We start from the raw sequence: 14386 nt of genomic DNA, 5'->3' as shown, positions 1-14386 counted from the left end.
TGTCCGGTACCTGCAGGCATTCGGGTGTCTATTTTAACGAGGTGGCTGATTTATTGGCAAGGTCAGCTCTCAGCGCTCCTGTAATCTTAATCTATCCCGTCCCTCACCTCATTCTGTTGGAAACTTCACGTTTCCAGTGGTTCCAACATATTTCAGCCAGCTTGAGTGATCCGTTGCTCAATACCGTGGATTTTCACCACTTAAAGTACCCATGGGATGTCCGGTGGTGTAAATCAAGGCGTTTTGAGGTGTCAATGACGCTTCTGCGATGCAGAATCCCTCACTTAAATTTGTACTTACGCAGATACGGGTTCCCTGCGACAAACCTTTGTGTCTCATGTGGGCAAGTTGAAACATTAGATCATTTTCTCCTCTCTTGCCGGCGGTTGTTCAAGGAAATCAGTATTTGGAGGTCCCTCTTCCAGTCTCTTCCGGTTCTTCTCTCGTTCGGTGCGAGCGCCAAGGAGTTCCCGTTAAGCAGTGTTTGTGGCTACCTTCATGATTACATAAGTGAAACTAATCGGTTACCTTGTTAGCTGTATACAAAATTCTGTCTCATGTCCGAAATGCTTGGTTCTATCCCTGGTAATTCATATTTCTTAAATTTAATTGAGTTTTCCTATCCCTATCTTGATTCAGTCTTCTACGCCGCCGCCTCACGTCTTTTTTCCCGTGCAAATACTTCATTGCCAAATCTCCACTGTACCTTGGCCAATCCCCCCGCGTGGGTATGTGCCATATTTACTGAGGTGAAGAAGAAGAGTGTGGACTACAAACACTATCTGTACTTGTGCTCTATGTGTTTTTTTTTTTGTCTGTTTGCAATGTAAGCCATTACTAGGTGGAAAGGCATGCACGTAATGGGCATACCCTGTGCACATGAATGCGGAAAGCTGGCCATGGTTGTCCAAGCATTGCCAACAAAGCAACGGGACCTTCAAGAAACAGGATAGGGTTGTGACCCCTCACATGCAATGATTTTCATACAATTTGAAAATGTGGCAATTTACAGCAGTCCCGTGGTTATATTGTTGCAAAACAAGCCAGCTCATTTAGGCGGAAACATTTTTAGAGGCTGCCAAAAAGGAACATGTCAAAAAGTTACACATAGCATCCTGTTTCATCGATGTTGTTTATATGTGTGGTAAACGATATGAACAAGTATCTCTTTGTTGGTTAACTGCATGCTTTGCTATCCACGCACTGTCATGCAGTACATACACAATCACAGTTCAGAGACTGCAGAGCGGTCTGCAACCAGTAACTTGCAACTATACTATGCAGCAAGCTTCTTTGCACGGTATTTGTTATATTTATCGAACGATGAGATGGAATTGGTATGGCTATTTCTACACAGTGCATTTCCTAAAGACTCCTATCTGTCATACTGTACTTTTTACCCAAAAAGCTTCCTACAGAGTCATTTAAATTGCTACGTATAAAGATGTTTGTAGCAGGTGTGTGAGCCCGAACAAAAAAAAATGTTTTAATTTTCCTTAATTCTTCAGTATTCCTGATTATCACGACATGGGCATCTATATGTTGGTACAACTTTTTTCAGGCATTACAACTGATGTACCGATGTGTTTGGTACTAATTCATCTTCAGACCTTTCATGTCTGTTGGGTAAAAAAAAATACGAAATAATAGTTGGCTGCATTAGTTTTCACTGAGATAACTAGCATCACACAACATGCTCTTGAAATTCCTCTAGCTGTCTGTAATTGGCTTCATTGTATAGCTTCATACTTGTTTAATTTAAACTCTGCACACTGCTCTTTTCACCGCACATGGCGACATGGCACGCGGAGCCCCGTGGGAATGGGCGAGGAGGATTCAGAGGTCGGCTGCTACTTCCCTGGAATCCAAACACAGCTATACATGGCTTGCACTGACGTCGTAGCTGGGAACCCTGGGATACTGTTCCGCCATGTTGGTGCAGTCGCAGCGGCCGTGGTGCACTTGATGCAATTCGCGCGTACGGTGTACTTCGACGGCGTTGCGATGGTTATCTGCGCTGTTGTTGGATGCTCCAACCGCACTTGTTGGGCGAAATCAACAAACACAGACTTTTTTTCGTCTTCCAAAGGTCATCGAGCATCAAGGTGACCGTACGAAAGCTTTATGCGCGAAGCGACGGGAGGTGTGGCTGGCTCGTATAAAACGTGCCGATCTCAACACCGAAAGGACGGCCATACGTGTTTGCGGCGCCCACTTCGTAAAAGGTAAGTCCGTTGCATATGCACAATGTTTATTTAGGCGCATGACGTACAAGCATAGCGGAAAATCTCATTTTAAACAAATTTTTCTTGCATTTTGTAGGCAGACCATCAAAACTGTGGGAGGAGACGGACCCGGACTGGGCCCCTACGCTTTTGCTCGGCTACAGCGCAAAACATGGTGATCCCGGTCGCCACACTCGCGCGGCAAGACGACGGACCCAGAAACGCGCGGCTCAAGCGGAGTGTCAGGCTGAGGAGTCGGCAGCAGTGGAGGCTACGAATCCAAATTAACATTGGACACATCTCTGCGAAGGCACACGTCACTGTCGATCTTGTCGCGCTACCGGACCGTCGAAAACGGCAACAGCGATGGCTTGATCAGTTAAGGCGGGCCATAAAAACTGCGCGACGCGATAGGCGACACCTAAATTGTTGGTCGGCAAATCTGTAGCGAGCGATAACAATCTCTTCACTCGTGACCGTTTCTTTTTTGCGCGATAACTTGTTGGGTTTCCAAACTAAGATAAACCAGCAACGGTTCCTTTCATATGCCCATAAAAATAGAATAACTCGTGATTTAATCTGAAGTCGTCCAGGTTCAGTACATATGAAGAAATGAATCACTAGCCTGACAGTTTGTAAACAGTTCTTTTTAAAACTTTACTGAGTGATTGCTTACACTCAGTCACTTGTGGATTTAATAACCGTTATTTCTTTACTCTAATCCTTACAAAGATCAATGCCCTGCGGCTTACCTCTCCAAGTAGAAGCACCTTGTCCCCTTGCAGCTGTTTTGCCGACAGTCCCTTCACCCAGCCGCTAGTGAAATAATTATGCGCCTCGGTGGACTTAAACGCCTTCATTTCTTCAAGGGTCAGAAAGCTTGCAGAAAAAACAAGGTAATTGACGATGTCACCGTAAAAAATCTCTGGAAATATGTCGACATCGCTTGTGTCCGTTCCCGGCCGCAGCATGAACGGGTCGATATTATCGCAGAGACGCACTTTTTCCGCATACCGAACGCGCTCCGACCCCGTAAGATATAAGCGGTAGGTAGCGTCTAAAGGCTGCTTACTGAGAAGCGGCGGAATGCCACACAAAAGGCAACAAAATTGCACGTGTTACCACTAGCGAGGAAACGCGTGCGACCCGCACTCCACCGACTCCGCACAGACTGCACCAACATGTCCGCCGCAGCGCGCGCCGCCGGACGTGACGTCACATGCAAACCATGTATAGGCACCTGCAAGTCACGGTTAATTTCGGAAAGGCAGCTTTGCCCGCTTCCTTTCGTCGTCTTGTCCGTCGTGCGTCGCGTGTCGCCGCGAACCCGACAAAAGGGGAGGCCATCAACCCACTTCCCCTCCCCCTCCCCTCCTGAAGCAGAGGAAAGATCCCGCAAATAGTTTCCTAGAGAGGTCCTTTCTTTTTTCGTGCGGTCAACGAGGGGTCAAACGACACGCCCAAGCAGTGTGAGGCAACGTTCTCTGTTCATTTTAGAGACGCAAGCTTACACTGCAAAATGAAACCTTGTCTTTCTCTTCCAAATGCAATTTCATTTCGTTTTTACAAAATGCAAGTTAAATACTACAGAGATGCAATGGCTAAAAGCTGCTAAAAAGCTGCTTGACTGGGCCCAAGCGCCTCTGAAATGGCAGTACACGACAAACGCACTTCAAGCAAAAAAAATGTTTACATATACGTATAAAAAGCATTAAAAAATGTTTACGTGCTCTTAACGCAGCGCTATCCACGTTCTTTTATTGATGACGCCATAAGCAGAGCTTCAAATCTGAACCGTAGTCTAATACTCCAGGGGCACCGAAGAGATAACCGAAATGATTACACTACAAACCTTATTCTCACATTTAACAGTAACGCACCGAACATAAACAGAATTCTTAAAAAGCACTTTAATATTCTCCAGCAAAGTCAACGACTATCGAAAATATTTACATGCGCACCCCGCGTGATTTACAGGCGTGCCAAAAACACTCAGAACCATCTAGTCCACTCCAAGGAACACAAAACCCCAAAATATGGATGCCAGCCCTGTAGTAAAGATCGCTGCAAAGTTTGCAAGCACATGAAGACTACGTGTTCCGCAACTAGTACGAGGTCAGTTTTCCAGCATTCAATCAACGGCAAGTTTGACTGCGACTCATCAAACATTATTTACCTTCTTGAATGCACTGTGTGTAACCAGCAATACATAGGAGAGACAAACACTGCATTCCGCATTCGATTCAACAACCACCGAGCACACACCAAGTCTCTCCCCAATCTTCCCCTATCCAAGCATGTGAACTCAGAAGGACACCCATTTGACCAACTAAAAGTAGCAATTATTCAAGGGGGCTTCAAAAACAGGCGAGAACGTGAACAACGTCAATTCTATTTTATCCACAAGTTTAATACTATTCAAGAATGTCTTAACGAAAAGCCTGGTGTCCTTTCTTTTAATCACGACCTCCAAACAAAATAATACTGCACCTCTCGTTAATTGGCTAACTCAGATATACCCTTTATAACTCCTAGTGTATATCCCAGGCATTCATACCCCTCCTTACTTACACTATCGTGCCTCGTGCAGTATTAATAAGCTTTGACGTTCTTTCCTTACTTTTTTCCGACAATTTGAAATCTTTGTACACAGCTAGCCCAGCCCTCCTCCACTACAACCAAGTATTCCCGACGAAGTCGGTTCAACGACCCGCCCAGGGAGAGGGGTGCACCGTTCAGTGAAATCCAGACCCCCTGAGTAAGTTCTTACACATGTGCTCGTTAACGTAGCCCACTCCTTCCTTAACGTTCTAGCCCTCGGCTCACCGGAAATTAGTGAGACCCCCCAAAAGGCGCCTGGTTTGGCCTGTTCGTCGCTGCCAGTGTCATTTGCGCAGCGGCGCCTCTTTGGCCACGCATCTGCAGCGGCGCCCATCTTTGTGTTTGTGCATTTTGTTTGTGTCTTGTTTGCACGTTTTGCTTTCGTACGCCTGTGGTTGCCGCGCTGCCCATATCGCGGGCACCGTCTTCCTCTCCCTTTCTCTCGTTTCGCCATCTCCTTTTTTTACCCCGTCCTTCCTTACTAGAATAGTTCCCCCCCCCTTTTTTTCTTTTCTTTCTATTTTTTGCTTCCTCCCCCAATCTTGTCCCTGTCTGCTCCCCACACCCCTATCTTTATTTTTTTTTACTTTTTTGTTCAATTTTTTGAACTGCAATGAAAACAATGAGCATGTATGTTCACTAACAATAGTTTACAGACGCATGAAAACAAAGAGAAGACCCGAGAAAAATAAAGAGAAAAGAAACACTCAATAGGCATACACGGCACCGGCAGACAACAAAGGAACATTAAATGCAACCTGGCTATGTATTAACAAAATACATTTTTAACTCGCTTGGTTTCACACTATGCAAAACTTTGTGCTTATTAAGAGTGGTCGGTAAATTGTGTTCAAGCGTTTGTAGTTTATAATTAATTCGAAAATATGGAATATACCAGAGATCGGTATTTCAGGTGTAGAGTCGATTCGAAGCGGTCCTTAAATGTGTAGTACGTATTAAGAAATCTCTATAAGCAGGAGAAGAATGGTAAAAGAACCTCAAAATGCGAAAAACATATATATGTTCAAAACGAATGATGTTATAATTTCTAAAAGCAGTTTGCGTTGGAGAGACAGATAAGGAAGGTTTGCAATGTAGCGGATCATTTTCTTCTGCAGAACCTGTATTTTCATCACATTTGTTTTTGTGGTGTTGCCCAAACAGAGTTACGGAACCGAAAAGAGCATGATAAATTTGAATTTTCACGTGAATGGGAAGGAGCCATCGACATCGTGTTAGAACACCTGCAACTGAAGAGAGCTTTTTGCAAATATTTTCCACATGTCGATCCCACCTCAGATGCGACGAGAAAGTAACTTCAAGGATTTTGTGGCTGTCTACAATTTGAATTTCTTCACCTGCGTATTTAGGAGCGCGTTGTAGTTCGACTGGTTTGTTCCTTGCACGGAAAATCATTACCTTAGTCTTTGTAGGGTTTATTTGTAGGCAATTAGAAGAGGACCAGTTCTCTAGTTTCGTAAGGATTACGTTGCACTCTTCAATTAACTTGTTTATGTCGTGACCAGGGATTAGTAAACTGCTATCATCGGCGTATATAATAAATTTCGCTTTGTCATAAATATGCACAATGTCATTTATATAGATGTTAAAAAGCATCGGGCCCAGAATGCTGCCTTGAGGCACGCCATTTCGTACCGCGAGAAAAGAAGACTGATGGTTGTGGATATAGACAGATTGTTTTCGATTTTTCAGGTATGATTTCATGAGGTCTAAAGGTGTTCCACGAACTCCGTTTTGAGAAAGTTTATGAGTTAAAATTTGATGGTTTAGGGAATGGAAAGCCTTACTAAAATCAATGAAGAGTCCGACAGTGAGAATACCTGCTTCAGTGTTTTGCAGGATACACTCCTTAAGTGATAACAAAGCCGTTTCCGTCGACTTTCCCCTTCGGAAGCCAAATCGAGCATCAGACGGGATTTGTTTTGCATTAAAAAAGTTCACTACACGGGAAAAGATTACTTTTTCCAAGCCCTTTGAAAAGACTGGAATCACAGATATTGGTCTATAATTGGACACTACATCTTTATCTCCCCCTTTAAACACAACTGTCACTCTTGCTTTCTTCATTTATTCCGGGTAAACTCCCGTTTCAATTAAAAATTTGAAGATGTATGCAAGCACAGGTGCACTATATGATAGTACATATATGACTGGTTTTAGCTGAATATTGTCAACATCTAAGGCTTTGCTATTATTCAAATTCATAAAGGTCTCATTGGTGGGCTCAAGGAAAAGGCTTTCGAAAGGGCTACAAGATGAAGGAACTTCAGGTAGATGCATCATAGGTAAATGGGTGGTTAAAAAATTGCTGTTTAAATGGCCAGCAAGAGCCTGACCGGATAATTCAGAGCCCTTATAGATTATTCGTTGAGCTGGCGCATTTTTCGTATTGCGACGTAACAAGTTAAATACAACTTTCCACACAGTGTCTGAATTTTTCATTCTAACATCAGAGAACAGTTTTTGATGATACACAGTCTTAGCACGCTTAAGCTCAGCATTTAGATTATTTCTTTTTTTTTAATAAGAGATTCAAGGGAGCGATTATTTAAAAAGGCATGGTACTTGTTTTTGCTCTTTATCATTCTTCTGAGCTCTGGCGTGATCCATGGTTCTCTTATTCGTTTAGAATGCTTAATGTTCTTTATATATTCCTACAAAAACCTTGATAAACGCTGAATATGCATTATTTGAGTCTTATATAGAATAACTAGGACTCCCGCCCAAAACCATTTCAGCTTATCTGGGTACCTCCAACCTTTTTCATTTGCGTGTAACTCCAGCACCTCTTCATCTTTGTTATTGTAGCCGCTATTGTTTCTCAAGTACCATCTTGATATTAGCAGTTCCTAATTCAAGCCTTCTGCAGGGTTTGAAGGACCTATTTAATTGGAAATGAGAACACGTGCACAGGGTGGAAAGCGTGTGATCTGCCAGGAAACACTTAGGCGGCCCCGAGAAGGGCCTTTATTAAGGTTGACAGCCGTTTTGTGCCTCTTCACTTGGCAGCGACGACACAGCGGGTGCGGTCCCCATGGTTTTGCCCCAGCTGTCGAAGCAATCCTCGGGCACGACCTTCGACATCTGATGTTTTTATTTAAAAAACACATGGACCAAAGTCGTGCTGTATGCAGTGCGATCGCCATGTGGTTCCAGTGACGGCGAACAATCATCCACCTACCCCGGCTCTTTGGACAGATTCAGGAAACGACTGAAAAGAACAAAAGTAACGAGCAAACAAGTTAGAACGCAAAGAAACGAAGGCGCTCTGCGCTAATGCTGTAGCGAGGTCTAATATGTAAAATTTCACGGCTGGCGTCGATTTCTACAAAGCGCGGGTAGTCGCTACGGAAATAAACAAAGGCGCACTGGAGCTGGGTAAGTCTGCAGCTACAAGCACGAGTTTTTTGTCTCTACCGCCGATTTCCACACCGCGCGATCGTCATAACTTTTCTTGGACTTGCTGTTGAAGCTGACAGCGATCATAAAAATTAAGGCCGCCGACTGTAGTGACAGAGGCTTGCCATTGAAAGGAACAAGGCCGTGCACTTTGTCAACCAGGCAACGAGGCCTAGCGCGAGTTTTAGAGCCGACTTGGACAAAGCGCGAGACGGCGCGCGCTTCTAACGCTTGCCGACGCAAAGAAACAAAGGCGCGCTGCGCTGGGATAATGCTGTAGCGAGGTCTAATATGTAAATTTTCACGGTTGCCGTCGATTTCGACAAAGCGCGAGAAGTCTCTAAGGAATTAAACAAATCTGCACTGCACTGGGTGAATGCTGGACACTTAGGCCAGGCGCGATTTCCACAATGCGCGAGTCGGACCTTCTGGACTTACCGTTACAGCTGATAGCGATCCTAAAGGGCAGATTGTAGTGGCAGAATTATCGTGGCCACTTTTACCCTGGACTTGCCACTGCAAAGGAACAAAGGCGCACTGGGGTCGATGCCCCGGCGTCTCGCCACGTGGTATCGGTCCGCGGCAAATAAGGACAGCATCGGCTCGCCAGAAGCATCCAGGAAACGATGCTGCAAAAAAAGTTACGTTACAAGCGCCGCAATTTGGCGAGTTCTGCACGAGAAAACTTGCGAAAACGTTGTTCAACCCTTACCTCGTGATTGAGAACGTGCACGCCCGACAAGCGCTTCATCGTGGCTGTCAGACGGCGGTTCAGATGGCGACGCCGGCGGTCCTCAAACCGCACCTTATGTGGGTCGTCGTAATGGAGTTGCAAAATTTTGAACACCAGCACGACGTGCTCCTGCAGCAGGAAAACGAGGTCCTGGAATGCGCAAGGCATGTAGGTAAGCGGTACAGCACTTCATGAAGCGAAATTTGAGATAAAATGCGTACCTTTATGTCGCTGGCGATTTCTCGCGGGTCAGCGCCTTTTGGGGGTCGTCGCAATGTCGTGGAAGCAAGAACTGTACAGAAATTTCAGCTGGCTGCGCCGACGAGCGCACCACGCAAAAAAAAAAAGCCATACCTGGACAGCTTCCGAAACGCGCGCGCCGCCCCCTACGCTCACGAAGAGAATGCCCGCAGACCACGCACGCCCGGCGGCCGGCCGGCCGGCCCTAGCGATTCCCTAGGCACTCTAGGGACAGGCCGAGAGAGGCGCGGCGACCCCACATCCGACCCTATTAGACCTGGATGGGTACACGGATTCGACAGGAAGCATGCTGCAGGACATGTGTGACAGGCATGATTTAGTTGTATGCAACAGCACCGAGAAGTGTGAAGGGCTCATAACATGGGAGGCGGGGAGTCTGCACTCGACGATAGATTATGCACTAATGTCACAGAGGATGTATAACAGATTAGGGGTAATGAGCATAGATGAAGATGGTTCCAGAAGTCTAGGTAGTGACCACAAGCGTATCAAGTTGAGCTTCAGAAGAAAAAGCAATGTAGGACTGAATCAAGATAAACAATCAGGGGGAAATTTTTACTCAGAAAAGCAATTGGAAGTAGCAGCCAAACAAATCGAGAAAGTAACTTTTGAGGATAGTGAAACAGAATGGACTTATACCAAATTAACTCGATTACTGGAGCTAGAGCTAGCTAAGGTGGGAGTAAAGCTAAAAGGGAAAAGATGCAAACCCAAGAGTTGGTGGGATGAGGAGGTCAAGAGGGCAATAGAAAAGCGCAAGGAAGCATCCAGGGAACACAGATATTCCAAGAAGAGGGGGGAACCAAAACCCGAAGTAGACAGAAAATGGGATACCTTCATAAAGTGTAGAAGGGACGCATCCTATTTGATTAATGAGAAAATTAGAAGAAAGGGTGCCCAATGGATGTCAAAAGTAAATAAAAAGGATAGAAAAGCAGCCCAAAAATTCTGGAAACATCTAAATGCAATGAGTAATAAAACTAGGCTAGAACAAAGGTTTATTGTTACAGATGAGGGTATTCGACTAGAAGGGGATGAAGCAATAAAACACATAGGAACAAGGATGACGGAAAAATTTTCAGCAAAGCACGTGGTACATAATTTATCGAAGGAGGATAGACCGGTTACAGCAATAGCTTCACTTGAGCAAGGAGAGTGGGAAAGGGCAGAGAAGAAGGTTCCTAGTGGCACATCAACAGGACCAGATGGTATCCCGATTATGTTGATAAAGAAGTTAGGACCAAAATCCAAGCAAACATTAATACAGGTAGTGAACAAAATGATAGTGGATGAGAAAGTCCCCGATGAATGGCGATTAAGTAGAATGAACATGATATATAAGGGAAAGGGGGACAAAGCAGACGTAAGTAACTATCGCCCCATAACAGTGACGTCTGTGGTTTACAGGGTGGTGATGCAAATTATAAAGGATAGACTGCAGGCTTGGGTGGAGAACGAGGGGGTGCTAGGGGAACTACAGAATGGGTTCCGGAAACAAAGGAGGTTGGAGGACAATCTATTTTCATTGACACAGTGTATAGAAATTGCGGAAAAGGAACATAGGCCCCTATTGCTAGCATTTCTGGATATTAGGGGAGCCTATGACAACGTTACTCAGGAGCATTTGTGGGACATATTGGGCACATTGGATGTGGAAAATGGAGTAATTAATCTTTTAAAAGATATATAGAGAGGTAACAGAGTGCTCATAAAATGGGAAAAAAATGTATCAGGGCCTGTAGAGATACAGCGGGGGCTTAGACAAGGATGTCCTCTGTCCCCTTTGTTGTTCATGTTGTACCTGCAAGGTTTGGAGGCCAAGCTAGAGGGGAGCGGACTAGGTTTCAACCTATCTTTTTTCAAGCAAGGGGAATTGATTAAACAGACATTACCGGGACTAATATATGCGGACGATATAGTGATAATGGCTGACAACAAGGAAGACCTGCAGAAGTTGTTAGACATATGCAGTACAGAGGGAGATAGATTAGGCTTCAAGTATAGTAAGGAAAAATCTGCAGTCATGACATTTAATGAAGAGGGCGGCGAGCATAGAATACAGGAGTTCGTGCTAAAGGTAGTGAATGAGTACAAGTATTTTGGGGTGTGGATAAATAACAGTGTTGAGTATCTGACAGAGCATGAAAAATATGTAATGAATAAAGCTAGTAGGAATGCAGCTGTCATGAAAAATAGGGCACTGTGGAATTACAATAGGTATGAGGTGGTAAGAGGGATCTGGAAAGGGGTGATGGTCCCTAGCCTGACCTTCGGGAATGCGGTCCTGTGTATGAGGCCAGATGTTCAAGCAAGGCTGGAAATTAGGCAACGGGGAGTAGGGAGGTTAGCTTTGGGAGCACATGGCAATACACCAAATCAGGGGGTACAGGGTGATATGGGATGGGCGTCTTTCGAGAGCAGAGAGGCTAGCAGTAAGATAGCATTTGAGGAACGATTGAGAAGGATGGAGGAAAAGCGGTGGGCTAGGAAAGTTTTCAGATACCTGTATATAAAGAATGTTGACACGAAATGGAGAAAGCGAACTAGAAAATTGACAAGCAAATATCTGGACAGCAGTAAGGGGGCAAATCAGCAATTATCGGTTAAGAAAAAGGTTAAAGGAACAGAGAGAGCTTTGTGGAAAACAGGGATGCTGACGAAATCGGCACTAGAAACATACCGGACCTTTAAACAAGAAATTGTCAAAGAAAATATCTATGATAATTGTAGGGGAAGTTCTTTGTTGTTTGAGGCCAGGACTGGAGTTTTGCGGACTAAGAAGTATAGAGTCAGGTACCAGGAGATAGACACTTTGTGCATTGCGTGCGGAGAGGAGGAGGAAACGGCTGAACACTTGATACTTTTCTGTAAAGGGCTTCACCCTACAGTGGAAGGCAGCGGGGCTGACTTACCCAAGGCATTGGGGTTTAGGGATAGTGAAGGGAAAGTGGATTTTAAGAGGTTAGAAGTAACCAAGCGAAGGTTATCTGATTGGTGGCTAAAAGCAAGACAGGAGTAAAATTTCACAAGACATGGCTAGGTGGCTTGAGCCACCGCCCGATGTAAAGGGTTCAGCCGTATCCATCCATCCATCCATCCATCCATCCATCCATCCATCCATCCATCCATCCATCCATCCATCCATCCATCCATCCATCCATCCATCCATCCATCCATCCATCCATCCATCCATCCATCCATCCATCCATCCATCCATCCATCCATCCATCCATCCATCCATCCATCCATCCATCCATCCATCCATCCATCCATCCATCCATCCATCCATCCATCCATCCATCCATCCATCCATCCATCCATCCATCCATCCATCCATCCATCCATCCATCCATCCATCCATCCATCCATCCATCCATCCATCCATCCATCCATCCATCCATCCATCCATCCATCCATCCATCCATCCATCCATCCATCCATCCATCCATCCATCCATCCATCCATCCATCCATCCATCCATCCATCCATCCATCCATCCATCCATCCATCCATCCATCCATCCATCCATCCATCCATCCATCCATCCATCCATCCATCCATCCATCCATCCATCCATCCATCCATCCATCCATCCATCCATCCATCCATCCATCCATCCATCCATCCATCCATCCATCCATCCATCCATCCATCCATCCATCCATCCATCCATCCATCCATCCATCCATCCATCCATCCATCCATCCATCCATCCATCCATCCATCCATCCATCCATCCATCCATCCATCCATCCATCCATCCATCCATCCATCCATCCATCCATCCATCCATCCATCCATCCATCCATCCATCCATCCATCCATCCATCCATCCATCCATCCATCCATCCATCCATCCATCCATCCATCCATCCATCCATCCATCCATCCATCCATCCATCCATCCATCCATCCATCCATCCATCCATCCATCCATCCATCCATCCATCCATCCATCCATCCATCCATCCATCCATCCATCCATCCATCCATCCATCCATCCATCCATCCATCCATCCATCCATCCATCCATCCATCCATCCATCCATCCATCCATCCATCCATCCATCCATCCATCCATCCATCCATCCATCCATCCATCCATCCATCCATCCATCCATCCATCCATCCATCCATCCATCCATCCATCCATCCATCCATCCATCCATCGGTTGAGAACAAGGGTGAAGCGAAAAAACGTCACGCAGACACGCATCCCACCGACCAATCGGCGTTTCCAGCCCACCGACCCGCAAACGCTTCTGTCTTGGAACGCACCCACAAGCGTTTCGGTGCAGGTGGGCTGGAAACGCTGATTGGTCAAACAAAATGTGACGTCACGCTTAAAACGTCACGTGACGTCATGGCCACGTGACTTTTAATGACGTCGTGTCCGGTTGGGAAGACACATATTTTCCCTATTGTTTTTCTCGGAATTCCCCACGTTTTTGACAGCGCGCGCGGGTTCAAAAAGCGCACCTGATGCGCCGCGCTTTCACACACTGCATGCGCGTTTCTATATTTTTATTATATATGATATCCTTGAACTGCTGGTGTATTATTTTAGTGCGCTCGAACGGCGCGCTTCGTTGTGCATTTATTATAATCGCCACTGCCTGGCGGACCCGATACAGCTTTTGCAGACCTGAGAGGTTAAATACGTACTATCCATGCAAAGCCACGCAAATGCGCCTACAGGTGACCACGCCCGTCTATCAGCGCTCCGTCGAGAGCCTGCATTTACAATCGAGTGCTGTAGGACTATGAACCTGACCTAGAGCATACATATTATAATTTTTCCTTGTATTCTACATTCTCTACATGCAGGAGACTACACTCATAGCTTTCGTTAGTGCAGAAATTTCGTACAACCGTGTCAAAATTTGGCGGTCCGGTTTTGTTCTACACGACGTTTTGGAGGAGAAAAGCATTGGGTCTTTGAAGGACGACAGTCTATATAAACTCCTATTCACTGTGTCGTCGTACCTATCGTAATTAATGACGACATATAAAGGCTTTTGATACAACTCTCGTGATTTAAAACAAAACTGTTTGTTTCACTAACCCGCGAAAAAATATTGCGCGCAATCATTCGCCACAGCCCGTTGCTGCGTAATTTTTGTTTTGTGCGGATTTTCTTTTATAA

The 14386-nt window shown here is 45.3% G+C and overlaps 1 long non-coding RNA gene across 2 annotated transcripts; it reads right to left on the bottom strand.

The window, feature by feature from the left end:
• Positions 1-7719: 7719 nt before the first annotated feature.
• LOC144122858 (uncharacterized) lies at positions 7720-9463 on the bottom strand. 2 transcript variants are annotated; one of them, XR_013312918.1, is made up of 4 exons: positions 9201-9463; positions 8959-9129; positions 8685-8875; positions 7724-8058 (listed from the first exon to the last, which is right to left on the bottom strand). It is a non-coding gene; the product is annotated as an uncharacterized LOC144122858 (long non-coding RNA). The 2 variants fall into 2 exon arrangements; XR_013312917.1 differs by having other exon boundaries at positions 7720-8058; positions 8959-9463.
• Positions 9464-14386: the final 4923 nt, after the last annotated feature.

Source organism: Amblyomma americanum, chromosome 3, assembly GCF_052857255.1.
Source record: "Amblyomma americanum isolate KBUSLIRL-KWMA chromosome 3, ASM5285725v1, whole genome shotgun sequence".
Classification (NCBI taxonomy): Eukaryota; Metazoa; Arthropoda; class Arachnida; order Ixodida; family Ixodidae; genus Amblyomma; species Amblyomma americanum.
The sequence above is the reverse complement of the archived record's forward strand: the minus strand, read 5'-3'. Positions and strand labels throughout refer to the sequence as shown.